Genomic DNA, 9,232 nt, shown 5'->3' on the forward strand with positions numbered 1-9,232 from the left:
AGACCTATACATCTTCGGTAAATAATAATAAAGGCTTATAAGATTAACTAATAAAGGATAATTTATTTTACTTTAAAAATAAACTTCTTATATTATTAATAGAGCTAGGCTTAAGGAATAAGATATTTAGGTTATATTATATTAATCTACTTATATGGCATTTTAAATTTAAAAAACCAAAAGTTACTTTAAAAGAAGTTATATTAAGAAGGCCTTAAGACTAATATAAAATAATATAAATGTATATATAATATTTATTACAGGATAATATTAGGAAGATATTATCTTCATAAGAAACTTAAAAACTTATGAATTTAATCTAATTATAAGAAAAAGTCTTAATAGCTTTTATTATTAAATTATTACTAATATTTCTTTTTAAAAAGAAAAGTTACTATAATCCTAGTAATAGTAAATGAGCTTATAAAATTTATATAGCTTTTATCTATTTCTATAAAGATTATTATATCTAAGCTTATTAAACTTTTTTATAAGGAAATAAAGTTATAATTTAATACCTTAAAAGGGATAATATTAAATAAAGGATTAGTATTTTATTAATGTATGTTAATTAAAACTTTACTATTACTTAAAAATTAAGTAACAATTATTAATATTTATTTTATTTATAACTCAATAAATAAATTAAAAAAATAAATTAAATATTAAGTTATTACTTAAAGAGTTTTTATTAATAATATAACTAGATATTTAACTAAAACTCTTATAAGTAATATAATTTATATATAACTTAAATATTAATATTATTATAAGATATACCTTAAATAAGGCTTATGTAAGATTTAAGCCCAAATTGTATATAATGATAAAAAATAATAATATTTATAAAGAAACCTCAGAAATTAAACTTTAAATATAAAAACTCTAACACTTAAGAAGTAGGCTAATAAGATATTAATAAAATACCTTTAATAAATAAATAAAATACTTTAATATTAAATACTAAGAAATAAATTTTAGCTAGGGATAGCTTGAAATAATTTAAACTAAAGACCTTAAGCATAAAAGAAAAAAATAGAAATTAGCTTTAAGACTTATCAGATTATTTAAAATTGCTAAGTATATTAGGTTATAAGTATATTATCTAGCTCTCTTAAGCAAATATATAGGAATTTATAATATTTTCTATATATTAGTTTTTTTTAAATATATAAAATAAAAAACTAAGAAAATAATAAAACCTTATTAATATTAAACCTAAAAGAAAAAGATAATTAATAAGAAGTTAAATATATTAAAGAAAAGAAGATAATTAATAAAGAAATCTATTATTTAATTAAATAAAAAGGATAATTACCTAAATATAACTAATAAGTTATTACTATAAGTATAAAAAATACCTCTTAAATTATTCTCAACTAAAAGTAATCTTAATTAAAATAAAAAAGATAAAAGACGTAAGTTATAAATGAATCTAATACTAGGAAAGAAAAAATAATTAGAAAAATAATATTATAATAAAGTCTATAAACCTAGGTAATTAAAAAGAAATACTATTAAATTAGTAAAACAAATAAGTAATAAACTAACTATAGGTAAGTGTTTCTTATTTTAACCTAATACCTTTAAAACTAAAAGCTAATTACTTATTAATCTTTATATAACTACTTCCTAAGCAATAGCTTATTACTAACTCTCTTATTAGTTAATAAGATATTTTTAAAAAAAAACTAAGATTTTATTTTTATAAAGATATATAACTATTAGTATTCTTTTTAAGACTTAGCCTAATAAAAGATCTTAAGTATTAAAATAGAAATAAAAATATTTATATAAATTAAAAAAATATTTATCTTTATAAATAAGTAGAAAGGTAATTAAAAATTATATTAAGATTAATAACAACATATAACTATTAGTTATTAATTTAAATTAATAGGGCATTTAGTTTTAAAAGGAAAACCAAATAAGAAAGTAAAAATAGAAGGTAAAATTAAAATTATAAGAGATATTTATATTAATAAGAAAATAACCTCCTTAAAAGGATTTAATCCTAGTAAAAAGCTAAACTATATGATTTAGCTAATAATAAAAAGTAATAATAATAACTCTCTAGGCTATATATCTTATATTTATTAACTTACGGAAAAAGATATAATTATCCTTATATATATTTTAAATATTATTAGATGAAGACTTATTAATATATATCCTAAATAATATAGCTAAATACTTATATTATAAAAGGCAAAGGTTTTATATAATATAGTAATGAGTAATAGCTGTAATATATAAAAAAGAAGCTTTTTATATTAAAAATATTATTACAAGGATAATAATTCCCAGGAAGTTAGAACTTATAAAAACCTTCTTACTACTAATAAGATAAAATATCTTCTTATAAGTCTCCTTTATATAAATAAAGGATACATCTTGCCCTTCAGGCCCTTCAAAATGACCCGAAATTAAGTATCCGAAAGGCGGCGACTGTATATCAGGTCAATCACCGCACCTTAGGTCGCCGCCGGAATGGCAATCATTCAAAGCGTGATATAACCACAAAATCACGGAACCTATCTGATCTAGAGGAACAGACGATAGTTCAATTTATCCTTGACCTAGATTCCCGAGGTTTCCCCCTTCGGCGCGATTTTGTGGAAAAAATGGCCAATTCTCTACTTGCCGATCGCGAGGCATTACCAGTCGGCAAGCTCTGGGTTCATAACTTTATCCAACGACAACCAGAGCTAAAGGCATGTCGATTTCGGAGATATGACTATAAGAGAGCTAAATGCGAAGATCCGACTATTATTCAGGGCTGGTTTCGCCTCGTAGAGAATACGATCGCGAAATACGGTATCCAATTAGCTGATATCTGGAACTTTGATGAGACCGGCTTTATGATGGGTATGATTGAGCCCGGAATGGTCGTCACAAGCTCAGAAAGGCGAGGGATACCAAAGAAGATACAGCCTGGAAATCGTGAATGGATTACTGTGATTCAAGCGGTCAATGCAGAAGGTCAATCGATCGCACCATTCATCATTGGTTCAGGCCAATATCATCTTGCCAATTGGTACCGAGAATGCAACCTCCCCGGCGATTGGGTCATTGCATTGAGCGAAAATGGATGGACCAATAACCAGCTAGGTCTTGACTGGCTACAGCACTTTGATCGATCAACAAAGGACCGATCAGTTGGTTCTTATCGTCTCTTAATCCTCGATGGTCATGAAAGCCACCACTCTATCGAATTCGAGAGATATTGTGAGGAGAATAAGATTATTACCCTCTGTATGCCTGCTCATGCCTCTCATCTACTCCAGCCTCTTGATGTAGGGTGCTTTGGGCCGCTGAAAAAGGCCTATGGGCGAGAAATAGAGCGTCTAATGGGATGCTCTATAAACCACATCACCAAGATCGAGTTCTTTCCTGCCTTTCATGCCGCCCACCGAGCTACTATTACAGAAAGTAATATCAAAGGAGGTTTTAGAGGAGCTGGGCTTGCTCCCTTTGACCCAGAAAATGTCATCTCAAAGCTTGATGTGCAATTACGGACCCCGACACCTCCCGCAGATGTCACGATACCTTCAACCCCTTGGACTGCAAGGACCCCAAAGACACTACTAGAGGCCCAATCGCATTCTAAATATCTACAGGGAAGGGTTAGAAATCATAAGAGCAGCTCCCCAGAGTCAATTATTGAGGCTGTTAAGCATTTTGAGAAGGCAACAAGCGTCCTTATCCATAAGATAGTCCTACTAGAGGATAGGCTTCAACAAGTTGAACAAGAGAATCGGATAGTAAATCGACGCCGGAGGGGGAAAAGGACTAGACTACAGAAAGGAGGGCCCTTGACTATAGAAGAGGCATCACAAGCAATTGATCAGATGGATGTTGATACGCAGGTAGCAGCCGAATCGTCGAGAAGTGGTGGTCGCGGAAGGTCAAAGGGACCGAGGGTTTCACATTGTAGCAAATGCGGCAGGGCCGGGCATAATACAAGGGCCTGTCAGGAGGAAATTGAGGTTAATTTAGAAGAATATAGCGATTAGTTTTAATTGATCTGATAATTTGTGGTATTTTTATTGCCGATTTAAGTGAGAAGGTTGAGATTTTTGGGTCACTCGCTTATATGGGTCACTCGCTTATAAAACACGTTAACGTGGTTGATAAGCGAGTGAGTCAGACAAGCAAGTGAGTCAGCTTAACCTATACCTTAAAAGCTACTTTTAAAAAGCCTATATAAAATTCAAGCTAAGCCTAAAATAGCTAGAATTAAGATATTATATATTTAACTATTTAAAAGAGCTTCTTACTAAATTAAAGAATTGTATTTAATTTATTATATAAGTAAAATAAAAAAAAGCTTATTTACACTACTTACACTGTGTAAATAAGCTTTTCTATATAAAATAAAATAGCTAAAAGTTTAAAAAAAATATTTCTATAAATAAATAGCTACATATTATGTAAAAACAGTTTTTTTAGATTCTTAGCTATTTTATTTAAGGTATCTAGGCACTATAGGGTAGGCTATTTTTAGCTGTACAGTGCGCTGACTCACTCGCTTGTCTGACTCACTCGCTTATCAACCACGTTATATGTTTTATTTTTATTAAAGATTATTTCTCTTATAAATAAGATATAATGATAGAAGTTTTTTATATTATATTAAACTTTTATTTACTTATATAAATATAATTACTTTTCAAGTATGTATAAAAAATTTTAAAACCTAATTTACTTAATAATTCTAAAATATATTAAATTAAAAAGATAAATATATAAAAAATATACCTAATAATCTCCTATTAAATATTATAAAAGTAAAGAAGCTAAGTAGGTATAATAGTAGTATGTTAAACTAAAGCTTAGAGAAGGAGAAGGGAAGAATCTAGTTATAGGGTTCTTTTAAGGAATTATAGGGATATTATAGAGATTACCTAACTTAATCAGAGGTATAGCTAATCTTACATAATAGCTAAATCCCTATTATAATTATCCCCCTTTTAAATAGTAAAAAGACTTTAGTAGCTAAAAGAAAGTATACCTAAGTTTATGATAAATACCTAAGGTAAATTAAGGAAAATTATATTTATCCTTTAGGGCTCTTAAAATACAAATAAATTTAAGACCTTTAAGGAAATCTCTTTAGTTATTAGCTATTATAACTAGAGATCTAGATCATTATTAGCTATAAAAAAAAGGAATTAAAAGAGAAATATATAATAAATAATTTCTTTTATTAGTAATATACTTAGTATAATATAATATATTAGGGTTATTATAAGTATATAAAACTTAAAAGAAAATATAATTAAATCCTTTAACTTATTATTATTAATTAATAAAGCCTTAAGACTTAAAAAAATATACCTAAATATAATATATATAATAAAAGTAATTAGTATTAAAGCTTAGGGCTTTTAGTAGAAAGTAGTTTTATAATAATACTAAGGTCTTAATTATTTTAAAAAGAAGTTAATCTTAGAAAGTAATAATAAGTTAATTATATCCTATAGTTAATATTATTAAAGATATTATTATTAAGATTAATAGTAATTTAATTTTTTAGGATATTAAATTAAAATAAGAAAAGATTTACTTATAATAAGTTAATTTGATTTATTTTATTAATGCTTTAGGTATTTTTTATTAATTTAATTTATACACTTTAATTTATAATCTTTTCTTAAATACTTTTTTTTCCTTAGTGTTTAATTTACTCATATTTTTATATTTTTATTTTTTTATTTTACTTAAAGCTTTACTTATTTTATAATAATTTAAGAGGCATTTTTTATATTTATTATAATAACCTATTAGTTATATTTAGCTAGTTAATCTTTTTATTTAATTAAGTAATATAATTCCTTATTAATCTTTTTTTCTTTTTTAATTTATTTTACTTTCTATTAATTCTATTTTTCTTTTAGATTTAATATTAATAAGGATTTAATATTTTCTTTGCTTTTTACTTAATATATTTTTAACAAGCTTATATAAAAGATATTAAAAATCTTAATATATTAGCTTAATAATATTAAGTAATATATTAATAGCCTAATACACTTAGTAATCCTAAAAGGATTAATAAATCTTAAGGCTAGCTTTTTTTCTTCTTCTTTAAGTCTAAGGTTTGTAATTCATAATATAATTAGTTATTCTTATTTAAAGTTTATTTCCTAATACTTTAAGTTAAAATATTTTACTTATCTTTTAATAGTATTTCTCTAATATATTATAAGCCTATCTCTTAGCTCTTAGAGTTTTTATATTTTATATTTTACTTCTAGGACTTCCTTCTTAAGGCTAGTATCCTTAGTAGTAAGATAAAATTTAAGATTAAAACCTATTAGTATTTTGTTCAGGGTTATTCTTATAATAATATTAATACCTAAATTATATATAAATTAGGTAATATATAAGAGTTTTAGCTAGGTATTTTAATTATTTCTAATAAAGCTTTTTAAGTAATAACCAAGGTCTAATTCATTCTTTTTATTTACCTATTAGTTTAAAGGTAGAATACTATTAAAAGCCTTTATTTAACCTTTATGTAATAATATAACTTTAACTAGAAAGTACTTATAAATATTAATTTTATATTAGAGATAATACCTTTTAAGGCATTAAATTATAATTTAATTTTCTTATAAAAAAGCTTAATAAGCTTAAATATAATAATTTCAATAGAAAGAAATAAGAATTATATAAATTTTATAAATCTATTTATAATAATAAAGATTATGTTAACTTATTAGCCTTTAAAGATTACTTATAATAGTCTTATAATAAAATCTATAAATACTTCTTTAAAAAGATAAAATAAAATTAATAGGCTTTTAAACTTCTTATAAAGGTAATATCTCTTAGACATTATTCCTTAATAGATATTGTATATAGTAATATATTATTTTATACTAGTCTTAAGGCCTTCTTAGTAGAATTTCCTTTAGATTAATTCTTAGGCCTTTTTGTTTAATCTTATAATAACTTACTAGGGGATTATTATAATATAACTTAAAAATCCTTTTTTTTAAGTCTAATTCTATAAGTATATAAAGCTTATTCTTAAAATAAAATAGGTTATCTTTTATTATTTATTTTTAAAAACCTTTATTATTATTTATTTAAGACATTTTAATCTTTTAGCAAAGTATTAACCTATTTTTTAATTAGGCTAGCTAAATAACTTTAGTTATTAGCTTTAAGATCTTATTTTTTAGAGGCTTTTCTTAGTATAAGGATTTAATAATAATCTTATTAGGGATTATTATAAATAATCTTAATATCTTATAAGACTATGTATTTAAATTAAGATTTTAGCTAATAATATTTATATCTTATAATAATAAAATTAGGTTAAAATTAACACCTAAGGACTTCTTATTTAGCTTACATTTGCCTAAGGTTTAAAGTAGATTTAATTCTTTTATAAGTATTTTACTTAATTCTTTATTTTATTTTTAACGTCTTATTATTATTTATATTTTAGCTATTTTTTCTTTTAAAGATTTTATTAGGTCTAGCTTTTAGTAATTCTATTTTTTAACTCCTAAGGGTCTTAAAGAGATATTAGCTAGGTTAATTAAATCCTTTTAGTATTTAATAACAAAATTATAAGTTATTAAATATAAATATTATTTAGCTTATTTCTTATTTGGCTTGATATTTTTTATAAATAACTAGACGTTTTAGTAATTACTTAGGACTTTTATTTATTTTAAAAAGCCCTTAACGTAATATTATTAGTATTTCAATAATTTAATAATAGCTATTATGTTTTAATTTAATATGATATGTTATCTCTTAGGGTTATTAAATTTTACAATTAAAATATAATAAGATAATATCTCTTTTTAATATTTAATTAAGATAATATATTGCTTATAAGATAATTAAATATGTTTATTTTAATATAAATATATCTCTTAGGATTAAAATATTATAAGATTAAGGCTTTCTTAAACTTAATAATAAGGGCCGAAAATACCTATGTCTACTAATTATTTAACTTTATTTTTCTAGGTTTTTACTTATTTTAACTACCTTTTAAAAAAACTATTAATAATATGATAACTTTTAAATAGCTATAAATAAACCTCTTATAAAAGTTATAAAATCTAAAGAATACCTATACTTTTTTATAAGTAATTAACTTAGGTTACTTAAGAATAATATAAATCCTAGCTAAGTTTATCTTTATATCTTTAATAATTAAAATAAAATTTAGAAACTTAATGTAGTTTTAATAAAAGAAATACTTTAAGGGTTTTATATATAATTTAGTAACCATTATTTACTTAAGGATCTATTTTAAGTAATTAATATATTCTTTTCTTATTTCTAAGAATACTAAGATATTATTTAGGTATATAACATAAATTACATTTACTAGATTTTATAAAGCTTAATAATATTATATTAAAATATAATAAGTATATTAACTAATTAAAAAAGTATTATTATATATTTACATAAATTATAATAAGTTTAGAAAGTAATCTTTTACTTATTACCTTCTTAGATTTAATTCTAATAATATATATCCTTAGTATTAATTTTAAAAAAAGATTTAGTTCCTTAGATCTAATTTATAATTTCTAATATTAAAGGTAAAAGATAGTAAGTCTTAATAGTAATAATATTTAAATCTTCGTAATTTATATAAAAATAAAATCTTTTATCTTTTTTTAATAAAAAAAAATAAAAAAGCTAGTTAGATTTTTTAATAAGTAAATTTAATTATTTTAAGTTCTTTTAAATATACTTTTAGAATTGTTTTAATTTAACTTATACTAATAAGTAGATTAAGCTATAAGAAGCTTTTTTTCCTTTAGTTAAATCAATAATAATAGCCTTTTTATAATTAAAGATTTTAATATAAGTTTTAAATTTGGAAGAAAATTCTTTTTATTTAATTAGGTTTTTTAAGATTTTTATTAGAAAGTAAATATAACTTATTAATAAAGGTAATTATAAATATCCTAGTCTTATTCTTAGTTTTCTTAAAAAGTTACTAAAATTAAAAAAGTTTAAGTTTATTATAATAGCCTTTAAACTATTATTTCTTAGTTTTAAATTTAGCTATAGTTTAAAGGTCTTTTAAGGTAATAATAAAAAAATTATAAGTTTATTATAATCTTTCTTATTAATACCTATTAGGCTTTTAATAGTTTCTTATATTTATCCCTAATAATTAATTAATATAAAAGTTATTTAAGGTAGTAAGCTAGGTCTTACAGGTATTATAATTAATATATAT

Source organism: Fusarium oxysporum, chromosome VII (assembly GCF_013085055.1).
Source record: "Fusarium oxysporum Fo47 chromosome VII, complete sequence".
In the NCBI taxonomy this organism is placed as follows: domain Eukaryota; kingdom Fungi; phylum Ascomycota; class Sordariomycetes; order Hypocreales; family Nectriaceae; genus Fusarium; species Fusarium oxysporum.